Here is an 11,965-nt window from a genome sequence, read left to right as displayed (position 1 = left end):
ACCACGAGGGGGAAAAAAGAGAAAGAGGCTGGGTGTTAGAAATAAAAAAAAATCCAATTATTCCCATAAGCTTATTATGAGTGTGGTTTATATGGAGAGTTGGCGAAGGGATGGAGAGATGCACGGAGAAGTGAAGGAGGGAAGGAGGAGTGAGGCTTTAAAGATGGAATCCAACCGGAAGAAATGAAAGGTGATCAAATGTAAGAAGATTCTAGATTTCAGTCCTGAAGAAGAAGAAGAAGAAGTGTATTTATGTGTTGGAGCAAAGTGTGTGTTTACTCCACTGGTTTGTCATAACGTCTTTTTGTTGTTTAAAATCTGTAACTACACTGAAATAAACAACTTATTAAAGTTGACACTTATACATTTTTGAAATCAATGTGAAATCAGTTTATTTCTGATCCAGCAAATGTGGAATTTACTTCTTAAAACAACTGCACAGATAAAGTATCTCAACTAACCTCTGACCTTTCAGCTGCAGCAGGGGCGGAAGAAGGATTTTTCTAAATCAGGGGGCCACCGTTTACACAGAGGGGCCCGTCACATCCGTAGGAAACCAGGAGGCCCCCAAATCTGTCGGATTGGGAAAATCTGTTAATACAGATTAAGTGTTAACCAAACATGCATATGTTTTATTCTAAGGATACAATTAACGTACAGCCCTTTAATGCATTGGGAGACCCCCCATCACCATGCATGGTCCCAGTTTGGGTGCCCACTATAGAAGGAGACGAAGGGGGGGGGGGTGGGGGGGGGGGGGGTGGTGGCAGATCTGTCCGCCCGCCCCGCCCCCCCCCCCCCGTCTGCGCGAAATGTGTCTGCAGAGCGTCTCTCCCAGTGATAATTATAGCGGCGATATGGAATTAGCAATTGAAGCCCTAATTAGAATGAAAATGTCCCAGTTAGCGCGTTATCAAAGCATCAGCGGGGGGGTGGGGGGTGGGGGGGGGGGCAGGTTTAAACAAGACATCAAAGATGGGTTCATTGTTCCTGATCACACCCCACAAGTTGATGCTGCATGGGAAATATGGTCAAATGGGAGCCAAGCTGTGTGTGAGTGTGCAAAATAAAAAGGGAGGATTGTCGTGTGAAAGCTGGAGAGAGGAAAAGTAAATCACACACACAGACACACACAAACACACACACACACAGACACAGACACACACACACACTGGAGGGTCAGCTGTGCATCCCACACGTCTCCACATAACATGATGTCCTTGAGTCACCACCAGCGAGCAGCGTATGCAGAGGGAGCGCTTCCTTCCTCCACCTGCTCCTCTTCCCATGTCTTTGTTTGCTGGAGCAGTGGCTGCAGCACATTACACACACACACACACACACACACACACAGAGAGAGACACACACGCACACACACACACACGCACAGAGAGAGACACACACGCACACACAAGCACACGCACACACTCCTGCAGGCCCGAGCTGCAACTTCACTCTCAAGTGTCTCCTAATTAATTGTCTTGTGCATTTATTTATTTTTTTATTTTTTTTCACAATTCCATCAACTGGGTAAATTTATCGACCCTGCAACGCGACGCAATCAAGGCTGCGTTAATTAAACCGGACTGAAAACTGAAATAATTGTCGTGCGCGGCAGCTTCACGGGGACGCGTTCTTTTTTTTGTCCTGCCGCGCTAATTATTAGTTAGCGATTAGGAAATCCATAAATGAGAGTCTTTAATGTGTAAGTGGGGAAAACAGGGCTTTGTGTGATATGAGTGTGCAGATACATTACCCAGCGTTTGCTTTTTTCTCCTCCGCTCATTTACATACGCACGGCAAAGGTATAATTCAAGTGTGTTGAATATGCAGCGTTTCTATAAAAGGCTCCCACATTGATATGGAAAACCTCATGTATATAAGATACTCTCATATTTAATTTTGCAACCCCTTTTTTTTTTTTATCTGATTTGTGATTGCCTCAAACTGCATGTGTGTCTGTGTGTGTCTGTGTGTGTGTCTGTGTGTGTGTTTGTGGTGGAGGAGATTTAACGGTAACATAAATCTAAATAGATTTTAACTCATTAGCCATTGGAGAGGTAATGATGTAAGTCTGCCACTAATGAGCTTAAGCTCTTAATTGAATAGGAGGGGGGCGGAGAAACGCGCACACACACACACACACACACACACACACACACACACACACACACACACACACACACACACACACACACACACACACACACACACACACACACACACACACACACACACACACACACACACACACACACACATCGCACAGCATGGACACCCACACTACCCCTCGGTGCACAAAAGGATGTACACACAAAGACACACACACACACACCTACAAATACAATCCCGCCTCCTGTGTTGGTATGGGGAGTTTTTCTCTCTCTCCCTCTCCGGGGTCATTGGGGGGGTGGGGAAAGGGGGCGTAGGGAGGGGGGGGGAGTCACAGTCACATGATCGGCTAAATTTCAACTCCACCGCCTGCGGACTGGAGTGTCGGCCCTCATCACATTCAACTCTGCACTTTCTTATGCATTTTCTTATCTCCTCTGATGCACTTCTGAGAAATAAAGGCGCCGGATTCCACGTTTTTTTGCTCATGTGTTATTTATTAAATGGAAATAAAACGCGTGTTCCTCTAATATGTGGCACGCTAAAAACAAAGCCTAATCAAAGGAGCTATTGAACGTCACACTAATCAAACCCTCTGGTAGCGAATGCTCCACGTCGCCGGTGGAAGAGGGGGGAACATGCGACGGAGCCCGCCGCTTTGATGTCACCTCTTCCAGACACATTTCATATTTTGTATTCATCTCCTCCAAATAATTATGAGCACTTAACCTGCCGCGTCTGTGTAGACACGAGGACGTCAGAAGCAATTTGAGCGCCGAGCGACGCTTATAGGATGAAAATGTCCATCTCTTTATAAACCGTGCGATACATTCAGAGAGCGCTCCCTTGGTAATACAGGCAAAATGATGATATCCAATTTCTTAGTGTCGTCTATCAAGTGTGCCCTGATGTAAACAAAGCCCCAGTGGACGGGGGGGGGACAATTGAGGGGGGGGGGGGCCTCAAAGCAGGAAATCCAGTGGGAGGGAAAAGGGGAGAAGATTACACAGTGTTTCCAGTTGCTCAGATAAAGAGGAAGGAGACTAACGTTGAGGGGAATGAGTCGTCTCTGACGCCGATTCAAGCCTATTGAGCATAAGCTGCTGAATTTGGCAATAAAGGGAATGTGATTCAGTGTAAGCTCCACTGGGCCGAGAGCGACATAGCCGACGGCGTGCACACACACACATCGAAACACACACACACACACACCTGGGAGGATAAAAAACATACACACATACAGTCACAATAACTCAGTCACTCTGTTACTGTCTCTCGCTCTCGCTCTCTCCCTCATTCTCCCTGACACACACACACACAGCGAGCGCCCGGCCGAGCCACACACACTCACGCAGCCACTCATGCGGCTCAGCGGCAGTGACTTTGACAAATAACCGGGAAGTCCTGGTGTTGGCTTAAAAAACTCCAACTTGTTCGGTTGCAATTCTGCATTTGTCCTGCTTTAATGGCTGTGGAAGTGGCTTTGGAGGTAATCTGTCAGTGATTGATTAGAGGCCGGACAAATCCCCCCGCTGGACGCATTGGTAGGCTGCAGGCCGCCTGCTGCTGCTGCTGCTGCTGCTGCTGCTGCTGCACAGAGACACAGAGGCAGCAGGAGAGAGACCCTGAAACAGACTCGTCCACGTGTGAGTACATGTACGTATCCACACGCACGAGTCAAAGAGATAGGCTTGTTCAAAATCTATAAATTATACTGGATCGGTCTTGAATTTCTTAGGTTTTATCTGGCTAGTCCTGTCGCCCATTAATATTAAGAAATAAAAAACTCCAATGATCTGGGGATTTTTGGAGAAGTCATGCACGAGAGAGGAAAACAAAAACAGAGGTCGCAAGAGGTCACTTTCTGTCGTTCATTTAAACAAAAAAAAGTATTAATTGTTTGATTCATAAAATGGCCATGGAGGTTAAAGAGGAGCCCAAACACAACACTCAAGTTTAACAGTTTAATCTGCACTCCCTATATTTTAAAGTGCGTGAGTGCTCGTGACGCGACAGCAGCTTCACATCTCTCACTGGGATGAAATGCTGTGTTGTCACACTGGGAAACTGGCAGTTAAGCTGCTTTCACACATGCACTGAACTCCACTGAAACGTTCCAGTGGGGCCTCTCTTTGTCTGCCCATTCTCTCACATGAATGGCTTATTAATTGGTTTGAAATTGTTTTGAAATTGTTTCTCATTGTTTGCTTTTTAACTGATTCTACTTTATTTCATTTATAACCTGAAAGCACCTTGTAACTTATTTTGAAAGGTGCTCTGGAATAAAAATGTATTATTATTGTTATTATCTAGGAACGATGCACACAGGTCATGTGGCAGCAGCTGCTGATTATTTTAGAAAGATTGTCGAAGCAGGCTATTTCACCAATTGTTCCCAGGAAAATGTTAAAAAAATCTAAAAGAATACAAATGTGTCAAAATGAAAACGAGGAGCAATATGCCGAGGAGCTTGTGTTCTTCACATGTAAAATTCCAGAAAATGTCTGGACCCAAATCCCTGCACGTTTTCCCGAGCTCCAGCTGCAGTGATGGAAACAGGTCTGATCACAGCTACTGGAATCGGGGCCAAATTTCATGCACGTTGGGGATGAGTCTCTTTGCAGCTAAAATCCATATTATCCTTCATCTTGCAAAAAAAAGGAAAAGGAAAGAGACTCTTTAATGGCTGCACAGATTTTAATCAATGCTTATATTTCACATGTTGTAAACGAATTAGTCCGCTGATGATTACACTTCCAATGATGCAATCACCTGGTTCCATCCGTTTTATACAGTGTGGTGACTGCATTCGAATTTTCCATGTTGCCGATTTAGATTTGTGTTATTTGTGTAATATTCCTGCTCCGAGTTGCAAAGACCGACCATGCACATGAAAATAATGCTCAACAGTATTTAAAATGGTTCGTCCCTGTTGTAATCAGTCGGAACTCATTTCTGCAGAACTCAAAAACATTATTTTCTTTTCTTTTTTGAATCAAAGACGAGCCTCTCCTTTTTGCCAAACATGTGGAGGCTCTGACCATGAAAATGTTCAGCATGAATCTTAATATCACTTAAGTGATAATTATTCCGCTCGCCTCAAACCTGACTAACAAAATGGAATTCAATCAGAGCGCGCACATAATGACAGTCATTATGAAAATAATGAATAAAAAGTAATAATGACATCCCTATCTGCATTCAGACCTCTTTTCCTCACACATCTCCATGGTGATCTGAAATATTTTTTTTCAACTCTACATTCTCGCTGGCCCATGGCCGCTTCAATCACATTGTTTATGGTAAACCAAGCGTTGAGCGCGGACTCATTTAATTAACCACTTGAGAGGTGCAGCCGAGTCTCCAGCCGTCCAGCCGAGCCTCCTGCAGTGGTTACTGGTTATTGTTGCTGACCAGTCCCTCTCCCTGCTGGCTCTTTCAAACCAGACGGATCCAGACTCTGCCTTCCCGCCAGTGTCGGGAATCAGACAATCAAGAACAATATAATTATGAGGGAAAACATCTCACCAGGGTTGCTGAGGAGCAGACTACACATGCTGAGATTAAATGATAAATCACTGCTCTACTCCATTACAGCCTCCGAGTCAAATGCAATAAACTGTGACAGTAAAATGTCTGTTTCATTTTACATTATACAGATTCTGATCTCAATGACTCGATTGTAAATTAGATTTTCATTTACGTATTTATAACAGAAAACATGCTTCACCCACATCTGCACACGTGTGTTGTTTTGTATGTGTGTGCGTGTGTGTGTGTGTGTGCACCTGCTGGAAATACAGTTTGTGCGTGTGCCGTAGTTTGCTGGTCTGGGCATTCTTCTTCTTCTTCTTTTCTTTTTTCCAAAGCTTCCACACAGTACAAGTGTGTGCGGTGGACCATGTCCTTGAGGTTTACTCTTTTGATTCAATAGCGCTCCACATGGATGGACTCAATCAGATACCTCAAACCCAGTGAAGGGTGCTGTTCAATGGAGCTGAAGTTACACTACAGCAGCTCCTCGGAGAAAAGACGGGCTGGTTCTCAGATGATGTTTACATGTAAAGACACTATTCTTTTTTTATTACCTTGTACAAACCAGAGTACCTGGATTTGAAGCATGTAAACAAAGGGGTTTTGACTCATTGACATGAAGCTACGCTGCTAAATTGCTTAATTGTCACCGGCACAGAAATGTTTTGCACATGTCATTGCTGTCTGGTTGTCAGTTCATGTGGAAGAGAATCCAGTTTACACTGAAAATAAATGTATTTAACTCTTTAACCTTACACTAAAATCTGATTCATAACACATGTACAGCTTTAAAAAAAAAAAAAAGGATTGTCAGAAAATCCAGCTGCAGTTTGTCGCACAAACCTTTTCAGGATTCTTTCCTCTCTCTGCTAACACTCACACACAGTTCCTGAACAATAAGGTCCAGCCAAGGGACTTGAAATGGCCAATAGGTTTCTGGCCCTAGAAGCCATTACTCCTTGAATACCTTGAGGATAATGAAAGTGGGCCAGGGGAGAGTGGGGATGGAAAACTGTGCTGTTGGAGTGCAATGAGCCATTGCAAATTTCAGTTTGAACCCATAACACTGTGGCCATGTGACAAATGATAGCAAACACAGAGCCTGAGCCACTGGTAGAAGATTACAGTCAGCTGAGTTTAAACTGAAACTCAGAGAAGGTGATTTATTCCCTTCTTTTCTCCTGGTCGGAAGCTTTTAACCCAGTTCCAGGACGACGACCTATTTGTATTTCTGCAACAAGCTTTTCAAGTCAACTACAATCTACACATTAGTGTGATTTTTGGGGGAAATATGTTTATTTCCTTTTTTTTGCAGATTCAGAGGAGACTGTCTGTTAAATATGAATAAAGATATATGAATTTTTTTAATATGAATTTTTTTAGTTCAACATAAAGATGTAGTCTGGCTTTTCACCAAATCTCACAACTTAACATGTTATATCCTCACAAAACCACTGAATAGCTGCAAAACCCAGTAAATCCAGGACTTTACATCATCGGCCAGTTTCTGTGGTAATAGATACGACCGAGATTTGCAGGGTCATTCCTCCCCACATTGCTAAATTGTTTTAAAAATAAAAGTAAGCCAAAGCAATACCGCATGTCTACCAAAGGTGCCAAAGGGTTAGGGCTAGTCTCAGTTCACATCCAGATCACACTTTGCCTGCAGCACAGCATGTTTGCCAACAAGGCCCATGTTTGTTCTGGGATATTCGGGCTCACATCCATTTTGAACGGACCACAATAAGGAAAGAAGTGCGGCGTCATTGCCTGAACTGGCCCACATTTGTATAGAATATGGGATCAGGGTTGTTCCTAAATGTGTCCGACCCTTACATTGACCTGTCAAATGGATTCACCACAGGATATAGCTCCATATTTCCTCATATTGGTGCATCTCTCCGTATCCGTAAATATTTTTTCTTGCACTTGCAGCAAAAGGAGCTACCCAGACAATTTCTGATCGGCGTCACATGTCAGCTTGTTCCAGCTCCGTCTGAGAAATGAACATTGGCTGGGAACAGTCTTCCTGATTGGTCATTTTGAAGCAGAGAAGTGCGTCTGCATGTCCTGACCTCTGCCCGTTGTTTCTTCATGCTCGGCTGTATAACAAGACCATCACACAGCAGCGACGGGAGACAGGTCTCAGCTGCTCGCACTCTTATCAGAATGGGCTGTGCGGAGTGAGACGCCTCAAGGAAGTATCAGTAAACAACGCTATAGGGTTCCAGTTGCTATACGCTCAGGCGCTCATGCAAAATTCAGCACTTTGTAGACTGAGATGGAGCCGAGGCAGAAGGCAGGGGTTATGTTTTAACTGGTGAACCTTCAGAGCTCCACTATTCCCCCTCTAATTCGGAAGGAAATGTTTGCGAATTTGACCTGAGAGAGAGAAACAGAAATATTAATTGCTGCATTTATACATGAAGAAAACTCAAACAGCTGCTGCTCCAGCTCCAACCAGTTATCTCTCGCAGTCTCGCTCTGTCTTCCTCCCCAGTCCTTTAATGGTGTGATCGCCCTTAACTCCACTGTAAATCTCTCCCCAACAGCTTATGGTTCAAATTAATGGCCCTGCCATAAGTGTTTGAATTTCATGAATTGTAATAATACTTACATCACAAGACACATGAAGTCATGTCTCCCTCTCTACAGTGGAGATATGATACATTTTAGAGGGATGCACAAAGTGCTCCCCTGGTAGGGTAGTGATGTATTCTAATAGACTGTGCTGGCCAACCCCCGGGTGCAGATATTCATGATTCATACTTGAAGGCTGCAGAACATTTAAATGGGACATTAAGTGGCGAAGAAGATTAAAACACTGTTGGCTTTATGGAATAACTGGGACGTTCTCTGGGAGTATAATGCCTTTTATTCCTTCATTTTTTATCACATATACTATAACTATTCTTGTTCTCAGTAGTAAAAATATATGCAAAAATAAATAGATTTGAACTGCACCCTCTTCTTTTTTTAGATATGGATTATTTATAATACAAACGTTATTCTGCATGAAATTATTTGTGCACATAAGCCGGTTTGAAACATGATCTCTGGAAAATGTCCAGTTAATTTGGTTCGGATGTTTTCACATATGTGGAGGCGGGACATGACGCTTAAATCCTGCTGCGTCAAACCTGTCTTCTTGACATCTTGCTGATCCCACATGGACTCACTCACTCAGACATTTTACCGGAGGACTTGCAGGAAAAGTTCGGAAAAATGTCGGGAACCTCTGACTTGCATTCTCACAAAAAGCCTCCTCGGAAGATTTCAGGAAAATATCCTGCGTTCTGTGCATTTCTGAAAACTGATAAATATTATGAGGTTTAATACGGGTCTGCGAGGCCAATATATAACAACGCAACATATTATAATTGCACTGTTTAACTAAAAAGTATGGCAATTTGTAAGCTGCAAACAGGGTTATGAAATGGACAGGTATGTCATAATAATCTTATCTCGCCATTATCGTTATCGGTGCGTGTTGTGTGTCTGTGAGAAAGCGAGCGTGAGAGTGTGTAACATAGATGTGTGTGTGTGTGTGTGTGTGTGTGTGTGTGGCGGAGCAGGAGGACAGGCTTGATGATCCTCTGTCTCCTGGTGACTGTGTGAAGCCAGCCAGCCGTGGCGAGGCTGCCATAACTACCAGTTGAGCTCTGTCAGGGAGATGACCCACTCTCTATTCAACAAGACCTGCCACCCTGACAGACGGACCGACACGGAGCATGATGGACAGTGAGACAGGCGGCGCAAAGACAAAAGACACAAGCTTGTGAATATTTTAAATCTCCACCGGATCTGAGAAACTCGCCGTCTCGCACTAAACAGCTGAAAACAGGAAAAAGCCGTAGGTGTAATTGGACTGCAGCAGCACAGGTCAGGAGTCAACGGTCTTATTTGAGGGCTAACACCATTTAAGACTAATTTGAGACTATGTGTTATTGTGCCTTTAACTAAGTTTCTAACCTGAACCGTGCAAAGGTTCACTGTGCTTTTAGAAGAGACCTGCCGACCTGCAAAAGGCCATCTAATGGTTTTTCAAACCCACAGTATTACTTTAATGTACCGTGGATCAAAGTATTAAACAACCATTTCAGATAAGGGGAAAAATGTGAGCGGAGAGGATTTGAGATTTTCTTTGTGGGAAGAGCGTTTGGGTTCTCGGTGTCACAAATAATTACACTGTAGATCATAGTCTTGGTTTTACCAACGATTAAAAGGCACTTACACAAAAAAAAATCAAAGCACGGCTATTGTGTATTTTAGCACATGTATTATATTTCAAACACTTCTTGTGGAGATGTTAATTCATTAATGTGTTTGGCTTCAGTAATTTATTAAGGACTGAGTATTACGGCCATATTGAAGAAACAAAATCTAACATTTTGATAGTAAAGTTCTAATTTATTATAAAAGAGTAAAATTAAAAGAAATTCAAAAATATTGAACCAGATTAAAAATACTGAACCGATAACGTGGAGCTGATGAGACAGAAGATTTAGTTATTGTTGAAACTTAAGATGCTCCACATTCCTCATTTCAAAACAGACGATCTTCTGATATTACCTCAATTTACGACTTTGTTATCTTAATACGACGACTTTATACTTGAAATCTCCATAATAATAATAATAATAATAATAATTATAATAACTACTGTCCTAAGATGTAAAGACAGAAAACTTCCTGAACCTGAATTCAGTGTGTGACGAGCAGGACGACGCTGAAAATCAAGTTGGTAAAAAGATTAATGTTGTCGATTTATCTTTAAATCTGTGGATCTTCAGGGGTAATTCTCAGCACTAATGTTAATTTGGATTCTCATTATACACACGGTGCCCCCCAGTATGTGCCTGTTGTTGTGTTTGTGTGCATCCAGGCACTGTTGCTCCAGCGTACCTGCACCGACACTGTGTGCACGGGTGTGTTCATTTTGTCGCTGGTGTTTGTGTGTAACTCGCGGGGTCAGGACCCCGGCTGCAGGCCCGTCCCCGGAGAGCTCGCCTCCAGCGTGGCCAACTAACACTACAAACAATTAAAAAGCACTGCTGCCTACCCCCGGGGCGCTGGGCTTCATCCCGCTCGGGTTGGAGAGATCGCTGCTCTGCGCTGCACAAGACTCCAAACTAAACCTCAGTATCTGCTCTATAACGATGCTGGGCTACGTGGAAGATGGAGAGGCAGAATCGATACGGCTACAGCCTGTGGACCGGTGTGGAGACAGGGGCCTATTATTAGGACGTCCTTTCTTTACCACCTGAGCCACTTACACACTTAGGATAGTCACACACACACACACACACACACACACCGACACACACACGTACATTTATATCTTCCTCGGTCAACAGCGCCTGCTCCTAAGAACAAATTATGCTTTTGTGTTATTCATCTTCAGAATTATTACTGCAGACAAGCCTCATTTTGCAGCTCCCAAATATGCACATTACAAAATCAACAGCGTGTTCGTTCTCTCTCGGCTGCTTTGTATCCACTTGAATAAAAACACGACTTCTGCAAAATTAATCACAACTCGGAGAGCAAACAAATAATTCAGACTGGTGGTCCCATCTGATGCAGTGATGCACACAGAGAGCCAGTCGGCTGCAGGTCGGGCCTAATGTCCAGAGCTGCGTCTGTTTGAATTAAAGCGTTTGGATGCAGCAGCGCGGCGGACGCGGTTAGAGCAGCGGCCAGCCGGCGAGATAACCAGTCAGCCAACCGGTTATCTCCATGGGCATATGCTGTGTCCGCTGCTCCAGAGCCACGCTGTCAAAGCCATTGTGAATCCTAATGATCACAGTGCATCCCAACCGCTCAACACACACACACATGCACGCACACACGCACACACTAACACACACTCCCCAGTCTTCGCTCCAGGGGTCCTGACAAAACAGGAGACGGCGGGGACCCGTCAGAAGACAGCGCTGCCGGTGCTCTCCACCTGCTCACGGATTCTTACGCCTGGAGGAGCCTGAAGGCACTGCCATCACACACCCTCCCTGTCCATGGCACACACACACACACACACACACACACACACACACACACACACACACAAACACACACAAATCAATAGACACACACACAGATGCCCACATACTTACAGACACACATAAATCCACAATGCACATATACACCCAGCTCCCCCTTGTCTCCTTCTTACTTACCTCCCACCTATTTTTCTTTCTAGCATCCCCCCCCCCCCCCCCTCTCCATCCACATCCTGTTGTTGGGGTTGTATGAAACAAAACACACACACACCCACCCACACACACACACCCTCACCTGTCAGGTAACATCAGAGGAG

Source organism: Limanda limanda, chromosome 23 (genome assembly GCF_963576545.1).
Source record: "Limanda limanda chromosome 23, fLimLim1.1, whole genome shotgun sequence".
Taxonomy (NCBI): Eukaryota; Metazoa; Chordata; class Actinopteri; order Pleuronectiformes; family Pleuronectidae; genus Limanda; species Limanda limanda.
Note: the sequence above shows the minus strand (reverse complement) of the source record.